General features: G+C 38.3%; 1 non-coding gene across 1 annotated transcript; it reads right to left on the bottom strand.

Moving 5' to 3' along the window:
* Window positions 1-5,304: 5,304 nt before the first annotated feature.
* On the bottom strand, window positions 5,305-5,411 carry LOC127124524 (small nucleolar RNA R71). The gene has a single exon (XR_007804005.1). It is a non-coding gene; the product is annotated as a small nucleolar RNA R71 (small nucleolar RNA).
* Window positions 5,412-10,813: the final 5,402 nt, after the last annotated feature.

The raw sequence follows: 10,813 nt of genomic DNA, 5'->3' as shown, positions 1-10,813 counted from the left end.
ATGGCACTTAAACACATATGTCAAGACTGATGTCCCAACATACAACATAATGTCAAGACAGATGTTAAGACATCATATGCTTACAAAAACACTTTTATGAAAATAGTAATTATGTAGAATTAAATTGCAGAAGGTAAAAGATACAATCAATTGTTAACCCAGTTTGGTGCAACATCACCTACATCTGGGGGCTACCAAGCCAGGAAGGAAATCCACTAATATTATTAGTTCAAAGTCTAAACAATCCTAATTTACAACTTATCGCCTAATGATTACCCATGCAATTTCTACCTAGAACCCTTCTAGATATGAGAATCCCCCTCTCACTTCCAATCACAAAAGTGATATCCTAAGTCACAAACCAATGACAATAACCCAAAACAGAAGATTACACTTCCAATAAACAATACTTAGTTTTGCTTAAAAACTTCAACCAAGAACAATACTTAACTCTTTGCTTAAAAGCTCATGAGTGAGAATAATAACTTGATATACAATCAAGTACAATCAGTCAACCTCTATGCATCAAAAGATACATGACAGACGTACAAACAAACACTAAAACTTAAGGAACTCTCAAAACCCTAAACCCTTATTTGTGCACACGGTTTCTTCAATGTGAATTGCTTGAAAATTTAGGTTAAGGAAGTCCTTATAAATAGACTCTTGCAGTATGGGCTTGGACTCTTCAAATCAGATCCAATATTCTCTTGTAAATCAGCTGCAATATCTTCTCCACAATAATAGGAACAAATCTATAATATTTCCTAAAAAGTCTCAAAAGATCATTTTTATGAAATCAAATCAAATCTACATTATTCCTAAAACATCCTTGATTTGTTGTGCATATAGGAGAACTAGAATCATCAAGAATCTCACATTTTAAAATCAAATCTTCAAGGATTCACACTTGCAGACCTGTATAGGTGCACTGGTGTAAGATGTCATAACATCTATCGGGACATCAGTCTGCAAGGAACATAAGCATCACCTACTGCACATTTGATCAAGATTTCATGACACCTTGTTCAACATTAGTCTGTGATACATGTTTTCCCAAATGAAACATGTTTACCAAAGTTGTTTCCAATCATAAAATCACATACCTAACAATTTTTAAGTCAATTTTCACCAGGGTTGGAACTTCCAAATGTGGTGAAAAGTGACACTTGGTCATGAGTTCGAATTCTAGCAACTACACTTTTATTTTTACTTATTTTTAGGCCACTTTTTAAAAGACATACAACAAAGGTTGTTTAAAGTAACCGTTGTGATAGGTAGAAACATATAACACTAGTTGTTTAAGGTAACCATTATGATAGGTAGAAACATATAACAATAGTTGTTTAAAGCAACCGTTGTGATAGCTAGTGTTTTGTTTTTATCTATTTTTTATCCACTTTTTAGCATAGTTGGAACTTCCAACCGTGGTGAAAATTCACTCAGGGTCATGGGAAAATATAAATGTGTTTATTGAGTTTTTTCACCATTCATAAACAAACCTTTGACGTCCATTTAGTGAGTATCAACGCTCAAGACACCAGTGTCATACCCTAATTTTTAATCCTAAGATCCCACATCTCATTTGCATATTTTTCATACAAGCAAGTTCATGTCTTGGTCCTCCCCCTATTATTCTTTGGGTTTGCTCCTTGCAGGGATCACCAAGCACCTTTTTGTTTTACCTTTGTGATTATTTGATTCATTGTTTATCTAATCACTAATCAAAATACCAAAAATATGTCTTATTTATTTTAAGTTTATTGTGCAAGGTAGGGATCCTCAAGTCAAAAGCATCTCAAAGTTTGGTGGCCTACTTCTCAAGAAAGTCAAAGGTTCATGTGTTTATTTCCAAACCATCTTCAACAAGCAAATTCAAGCTTTGAGCAATCTAATCAAGAGGAAATAAAGTAAACCTTATTTTGAGTTCATATGATCACCCATGTGGTTTGGAATTCAAGGAAAGTCCAAGTGCACAAGCTTGTTCCAAAGGGTTTGACCTAAAAGTCAACATTTTGAAATCAACGTTCCAAGGATCACAACTCCTTCAATTCTCAACATTTTTGAGTGCCTCTTTTTGCATATGACTCTTCTCAACATCCTCTACAACTTCTTTTTACATGACAAGAGCCAATTATGCTTGGAGTATCATTAAAAGGTTGGAGACATTATAGGTCATTTATGGACTTCGTAAAATTTGACCCATTTTCAAGTGACTTTTTGCCAACTTTCAATGATCATAACTTCTTCAATTTTCAACATATGGAGCTGATTCTTCTTGCACAATGTCATTTGTGATGCCATATACGAGTTTGCTTCAAGTACCAAGGTCAAATATGCTTGGATGGCCATGGAGTTCATTGAGACATTATAGGTCACTTTCAGCCATGGAACACTCAAATTTTTCCAAGTTATGGAACCAGTACTTCATGTCAACTTCAAAACACCATAACTTTGTGCTAAAGCATCCAAATGCAAACTTTCTCGCTCATTGTAATATTGGCCATGATGTTAACACATTGCAAAAAGAATGGGATCAAAATACCTCTTGAGTATGATTCCCCATAGAGTTGAACATGGTCACTTGAAACTGAAGAAATCACCATTTCCCGAGTTTTGAACACGACTAAACTCAATTCCAAGATAAATTAGAAAGTGTTGAGGTCCTAAACATGTTTAATCAAACCTCTAGAAGTTAATTGACACCTAAAACACAACATTTGGCTGAGTTTTGAAGAGTTTCAAGTCACACTTTTCACACACTTGGATCAAATTCGTTTTGCATGAATTTAACATCATTCCACACGTATTTTGATCAAATTACATTGCCTATAAATAGAGGAAGCTTTTGCCTTCATTTACAAGCTTTGGAGAGCCAAGAAACACCTGCTGCAACTTGAAGTTTTTCCAGAAAATTCAACTATCGTATTTTAAGTTTCAACCTATTTCAATCCACTTTCTTGATTCTATTAGCTCGATCGGCATCCTCTATAACTTTTGCAACACCTCCCAAGCTCTGAGACCTTCTGAATCATTTCAACCAGATCGAGCTTGATAACGCAAAAATGCATCGTATATTTGCCTTGATTTACACTCAAAGATCGTACCACTTTCATTTACATTCCGATTATTCTGCAAGTATTCAAGTTATTTTTGCAGGTATTTCAATCCCCATGCATAAATGAGCAAAGTGTAGAAAAGGAAGGAAAAGAAGAAGAAAGAGAAGAGAAAGCAGCAGAAAAATAGAAAAACATGGGACATAAAAATTGTGGACGTGACGACCGTCACAAAGCGTGTCACGACCGACACGCCCAGCCTGTGACTACCGTCACAGGCCCATGACGAACGTCACACGGCCAAAATCAGCGCCTTGAAACAGTCAACAGAAGTGAGCCAACGTGCCTAAATTCCCGTTCCAGAACCACTTTCTCGTGGATTCCTGAATCAACCAAGTCATCCTTGTTTCTCTCAACTGCCATGACCTACCAGGAGATATAAAAAGGACAGAGGTTGGAAACGAGGGGACGCTTAATTTTTCTCTACAATTTATTTTCTACAGCAATTCAGTTTTCTAGTATTATTTTCCTTCGGCAACATTGTTTCCTCTACCGCAATTCAGTTACCGTTCCATTTGGAGTTTCCGTTTTCCCTTTCCCTTTCTGTTTTTCATTTAGCCAAAGTAGTAGTTTCCTACACTGGGGAACAAATACAATTTATTTAATTTAGTTTAAGCAATTATTTCGAAGAAGCAGAATCCTACCGACCTATGGAGGACTGCTCAAGTACTTCAAGATTCGGCGTACTCTATTAATCCAATTGCCAGGTTTTTATTCAATTATTATTGTTATTGCTTTGTTATTATTAAAATTATGTTTGCTGCACTGTTAATCTGTTTATGTTCATCTGTGTTTGCGTTATTTAACATGTCTGGCTAAACTACCGGTATCGGTATGTTACAATTTAATTAGACGGGATTTAATAATAATCGGTGAAAAAACTTCTTGTCTCAAACAATGTTTTTGGCTGTGGTTTTTAATTTAAATTTAATTAACTTTGTCACAAGAGTGAGAAGCTATTTAATATAATTTTGCCACAAGAGTGGGAAATTAACTAAGGTGAGAACCGATAATCGCGAGAGCGTGAGGGTCGAACTGGATAGTAAAAACTAGACATTAATTTTAAAAACAGCGGGAGCACTTTAAAAGCAATTAGGACTTACCTATTTTCAAAAAGTATTTTTAACTTCAAATGGGACATCGAGAGCGTACATTCTGACTTAAGGATATAGTCCGAATCAACAATCACGAGAGTGTGAGATAAAGCCTTTTAAATAAGTATTGTCTACTGAAAGATATTTGATACTTAATTTATATACCGATGACTTATCGAATCCCTGACGATTAATGCGTTGCATACCGATATCCTCCTATTAATATTTTCTTAAAACTCAACTTCCCTTAGATTTAATTTTCTTCAACCAAACTTCTAAAAATCATTCCCTTAGCTAAACATAGTAACGTCAGTAGCATTAGTTTGACCATCGGTCCCTGTGGGTTCAATATCTTTTAAAACTAAAACGACTGGACTATGCACTTGTAGTCAAGTACCCGATAGACTATATTCTATATACAGTCACGAGACATATCAAGTTTTTGGCGCCGTTGTCGGGGACCTGATTTAGTCAAATAGTGCGATTCTTTCGTTGCACGGTATAGACTAAGAAAAAAAACTAATCTCCTTTCCCTTATTTCCCCCGATTGTATGCCAAGTACTCGCTCACAAGGCGATAACTTAGCACCGCCAATCGCTGAATTAGAGCGTTTCTTATATATAAGACGCCGAATATTAGAGTACCCACAAAGGTACGATATTCTCGATATCTTCTTTCCTACTGCTGAACCAGTTGAAAAACCAACCATGGCTGAAGTTGGACCACAGAATCGTCCTCTTAAGTTCTACGCTACCTCGTCCCAACAAGAACCTCACAGCAGCATTGTTGCCCCTGCTATCAATCGAAACGATTTCGAGCTGAAACCCTCATTATCATCAGTCGTCCAACAACATCAATTTACTGGAAGTCCTACGGACGACCCTAATGAACATTTGACCAAGATTGTGCAGTACGCAGACACTATGAAGGCGAATTGTGTATCTCAAGATGCAATAAGACTACGCCTCTTTCCTTTCTCACTAAGAGACAGAGCCTGGGCTTGGTTGCAATCCTTTCCATCCAACTCAGTTACAACATGAGAAGAACTGAAGAACGTTTTCTTATCCCGATATTTTCCTCCGAACAAAAATGTTATGTTGAGAGCTCAAATCAACGGATTTCGACAAAAAGATGTAGAATCTCTCTACGACGCGTGGGAGAGATACAAAGACATGATGAGGATATGTCCACATCACGGTCTCGAAGACTGGGTGATCATTCACACATTTTACAATGGGCTTCTATATAACACAAGACTGACAGTAGACGCTGCCGCAGGCGGTGCACTTATGGACAAGCCATACAACGAAGCCTATCAACTCATTGAAAACATGGCCCAAAACCATTGCCAATGAGGAGGTGAAAGAACTCCAGTAGAAAAATCCCAAACAAAAAGTGGAATGTACGAAATCAATAGCCTTGACCATGTCCATGCTAAGGTAGATGCTCTTGTTCAAAAGTTAGACAACTTGACCATACCACCCGCAGCCACCGTGGCTGTCGTGGCTCCAAACTGTGAGTTATGTGGAACCCCTGGACGCACTGCACCAGAATGTCAGATATTAGCAGGAGTCCCAACCGATCAAGTGAATTACGCACAAGGAAATCCTTATTCGAATACCTACAACCCAGGTTGGAAAAACCATCCTAACTTTTCATATAAGAATAACAACGCCCTGTATGCACCTGGCCAAGCACCCGCTGTTCCGCCTGGATATCAAAAGCCAGCTAATAATCCTCCTAACATGCCTAGGAAGTCAAACCTTGAATTAATGATGGAAAGCTTCATAGCCATCCAAGCTCATACAAACAAAGACTTCTTGAACCAAAACATACATACTAGCGAGCAACTTAAACAACTAGCGAGCAAAGTAGACGCCTTAGCCACCCACAACAAAATGCTTGAAACACAGATTTCATAAGTGGCTCAATAACAAGCATCTACTGCCGCTCCCGCTGGAACATTTCCTGGACAGTCGCAACCTAATCCAAAAGGACATGCAAATGTCATTATACTGAGGAGTGGAAAAGAAATAGACGGACCCGTAAATCCAAGACTCCAAAATCCTGCCATGTACCAAAAACCAGACAAAACCACAACTGAGCAGGTAAGTGAACCGAAGGAAAAGGAAGATAATATCCGAGAGGCCGAAGAGAAAGAAAAACCTTATGTGCCTCCACCACCTTATAAACCACTCATTCTGTATCCTTAAAGACTCGCAAGTTCTAAAACTGCAGGGCAATTTAGGAAATTTGTTGAACTTCTGAAGCAACTAAACATTACAATTCCCTTTACAAAAGCCATCACACAAATGCCCTCATATGCCAAATTTCTTAAGGAGATCCTATCCAATAAGAAAAAGATCGAGGATAACGAAACAGTTACACTTACTGCTGAGTGTAGCGCAATAATCCAAAATAACATGCCTCCCAAACTAAAAGACCCAGGTAGTTTTTCCATACCCCGTGTCATTGGAAAATTCGTCATAGACAAAGCTCTATGCGATCTAGGAGCCAACATTAGTGTAATGCCCTTAACCATCTGTAAAAGGCTCAATATGGGAGAACTAAGACCAACCAAGATGTCTGTTCAATTAGCTGACCGCTTAATCAAATATCCTGTCGGTATATTAGAGAATGTCCCCGTACATGTAGGAAAATTTTACATTCCTACAGACTTCATAATCATGGACATCAAAGAAGATGCCAGTACACCTATTATATTAGGAAGACCATTCTTAGCTACCGCTGGAGCCATAATAGACGTAAAGAGAGGTAAGCTAACATTCGAAGTTGGAGAAGAAAAGGTTGAATTCATCTTGACACAATTCTTACAAGCGCCAGCTATAGACGATACCTGTTATCTACTTGATGTCATAGACGAGTGCGTAAGAGAGGTGGAGATGCAAGAAACCACATACTTTGATATAATGAAAATCCAAATCCCTCCAATCTTTGAAGACGATAATTGGCATGAACCATACCAAAATGACAGTCTAAGCGAATGCTTAGCACTTACGCCGAACCACATGCCATGCCCAAAGAAACCTGACTTGGAATTAAAAACACTACCAAAGAACCTAAGATACGAATTCCTAGACACTGAACTCAAAAGACCAGTAATAGTCAACGTTGACTTGGGACAGATGGAAACTGAAAAGTTACTAGATGTCTTAAGAAAATATCCAACTGCGTTAGGATACAACATTGCCGACCTAAAAGGGATAAGTCCTTCTATCTGTATGCATCGCATTATGCTGGAGGAAGATTGTAAAACCTCTAGAGAACACCAGAGAAGGATCAACCCAATATTAAGTAAGGTAGTCAAGGATGAAGTAAAGAAGTTACTAGATGCTGGAATCATATACCCGATCTCCGATAGTCAATGGGTTAGCCCCGTTCATGTAGTACCCAAGAAAGGGGGTGTTACAGTTGTTAAGAATGAGAAGGGCGAATCTATAGCACAAAGAGTTGTGACTGGAAGTAGAATGTGCATCGATTATAGAAAACTAAACAAAGCCACTCGGAAGGATCATTTTCCTCTGCCTTTCATTGACCAAATGCTTGAACGATTGGCTAAGCATTCCCACTTTTGATATCTAGACGGTTATTCAGGATTCTTTCAAATCCCAATCCATCCTGACGACCAAGAGAAGACAACCTATACGTGTCCTTATGGTACATTTGCTTATCGATGAATGCCATTTGGATTATACAACGCTCCCGCAACATTCCAAAGATGCATGATGTCAATCTTAGCTGATTTTATAGACGACATTATGGAAGTCTTTATGGACGACTTTTCTGTTTGTGGGCAGAGCTTCGAAGGATGTCTATCAAACCTTGAAATGGTACTTGAAAGATGCGTAAAGGTGAATCTCGTTTTGAACTGGGAGAAATGCCATTTCATGGTCCAACAAGGAATCGTGTTAGGACATGTAGTATCTGATAAAGGAATTGAAGTAGACAAAGCTAAGATCGAAATCATAGAGAACCTTCAACCTTCGAAAACCGTATGAGAAATACGAAGCTTTTTAGGACACGCCGGTTTCTACCGACGTTTCATCAAAGATTTCTTGAAAATTACCAAGCCACTTACGGGTTTATTAATGAAAGACGCTGATTTTATCTTTGATGAAAAATGTTTAACAACATTTAAGCAATTAAAAACATCTTTAATCACCGCACCTGTCATGCCACCACCTGACTAGAGATTACCTTTCGAAATCATGTGTGATGCGAGTGATTATGCCGTAGGCACAGTACTAGGACAGAGAAAGGATAAGAAACTTCATGCTATCTACTACGCAAGTAGAACACTAGATCCAACCCAAATGAACTATGCCACCACTGAAAAGGAACTTTTAGCCGTTGTGTTCGCCTTGGACAAATTCCGTTCCTACTTAGTAGGGGAGAAAATCATTATCTATACTGACCACGCCGCTATTAGATATCTGCTAAGTAAGGAGGATGCCAAACCAAGACTTTTAAGATGGATCCTACTTTTACAAGAATTTGACTTAGAGATAAAAGATAAGAAGGGTACTGAAAACGTAGTAGCAGACCACTTATCACGAATCGAAGGGAATAAACCTGAACAAATTCCAATCAATGATGATTTCCCTTACGAACGACTTATAGCCCAATTGGAAAGCAACATGTCTGAACTAACAATAAATGATACCGAAATAGAAGAATCTGTGGAAGAAATTTATGCGAATGCAACTCTGCCATGGTATGCTGATTTTGTCAACTACCTAGCTGTTGGAGTACTTCCACCGAACCTATCTTACCAACAAAAGAAGAAATTCTTTCATGATTTAAAACAATACTACTGGGATGAACCTCTGCTTTTCAAAAGAGGTACCGACGGTATTTTCCGTCAATGTGTTCCTGAGGATGAAATAGACGACATAATCTTTCATTACCATTCCGCTCTCTATGGTGGGCACGCAAGTACTTCAAAAACCTGTACTAAGATCCTACAATCGGGCCTCTTTTGGCCTACTTATGGAAAGATGTCCATAATGCGGTTATAAATTGCGACTGGTGCCAACGCACTAGTAACATCTCAAGACGCGATGAAATGCCACAAACAGTAATCTTAGAAGTGGAAGTCTTTGATGTGTGGGGGATTGACTTCATAGACCATTCCCATCTTCATTTGGTAATAAGTACATACTCGTCACTGTCAACTATGTTTCAAAATGGATCGAGGCCGTAGCTTCTCCGAAAAATGACACATGAGTAGTGATTAAGTTGTTCAAGAACATCATCTTTCCTAGATTCGGTGTACCAAAACTAGTCGTTAATGACGGTGGCTCCCATTTCATATCAAATATCTTTGGAAAACTTCTTCTGAAGTATGGAGTCCGACACCGTGTAGCAACACCTTATCATCCACAAACCAGTGGGCAAGTCGAAGTTTCGAATCGAGAGATCAAACAGATTCTAGAAAAGCCTGTCGAAATATCCAGAAAAGACTGGTCATCTAAACTAAACGAAGCTCTGTGTGCCTACAGGACAACTTACGAAACCCCAATAGGGACCACACCCTTTTAATTAGTCTACGATAAATCATGTCATCTCCCTGTGGAATTAGAACACAAAGCTTACTGGGAAATTAAGACCCTAAATATAAATTATACTTCCGCAGGTGAGAAATGAATTTTGGACATTCACGAATTGGAAGAACTTCGACTAGACGCTTATGAGAATGCCAGGACATATAAAGAGCAAACCAAAAAATGGCACAACAAACGTATATCTAGGAAAGAGTTTAATGTCGGCGACATAGTACTACTATTTAATTCAAGACTTAAGCTTTTTCCGGGAAAACTTAAATCTAGGTGGTCAGGCCCTTTCGAAATCACAAAAGTCCTTAAAAGCGGTGCGATAGAAATCAAAGGTCGGAATAGTGAACCATTTATGGTAAACGGGAAGCGATTGAAACATTACCATAATATTGACAACAGAGATTATTCAAACAGTCTAAGACTTATAAAGCTGCTTGCTCAACCCCAAAACTAGTACATCGCAATGTTACTGTCGAACTTACGACGTTGAACAAAGTGCTTAGTGGGAGACAACCCACCTTTTCTTTTATTTTGTTATCTTTGTTACTAAGTATTTTCCTTCTTTGACTTTCATCCGTATTTTTGCTCCCTTTCCTTGATTCTATGCAGTAATACTTGTTGCTTCTAGCTACTAACTTAGAAACATTGGATACTGATTAACAGGCGAATTTATAACTAGTTAGTCACTAACTTTCATCATGCAACCAATAGACACAGTTTTCAGAGGCAGAGTTCAGAGAAGGCGCTATGATTATTTAGCTCAGAAGGATATGGCTTTATCCATATATTATGATGGACCTACCATGGATAGGTTAGGTATCCGAGACAGCATCTTGTTTATGTTTAACCAGCTAGGATGGGAGAATGCTGTTATTAAGAGAAGGTTTGTCACTTACCGTGAACTCACCTTAGAATTCCTTAGCTCCCTAGTTTACAACCCCGAGCATGGTTACGGACTCAAAAAAGGGTTGATTTCCTTTAGGCTGTTTAGCATGGACTTCACTTATAATCGTAGAGACCTTGCTGA

This window comes from Lathyrus oleraceus, chromosome 2 (assembly GCF_024323335.1).
Source record: "Lathyrus oleraceus cultivar Zhongwan6 chromosome 2, CAAS_Psat_ZW6_1.0, whole genome shotgun sequence".
Taxonomy (NCBI): Eukaryota; Viridiplantae; Streptophyta; class Magnoliopsida; order Fabales; family Fabaceae; genus Lathyrus; species Lathyrus oleraceus.
The sequence above is the reverse complement of the archived record's forward strand: the minus strand, read 5'-3'. Positions and strand labels throughout refer to the sequence as shown.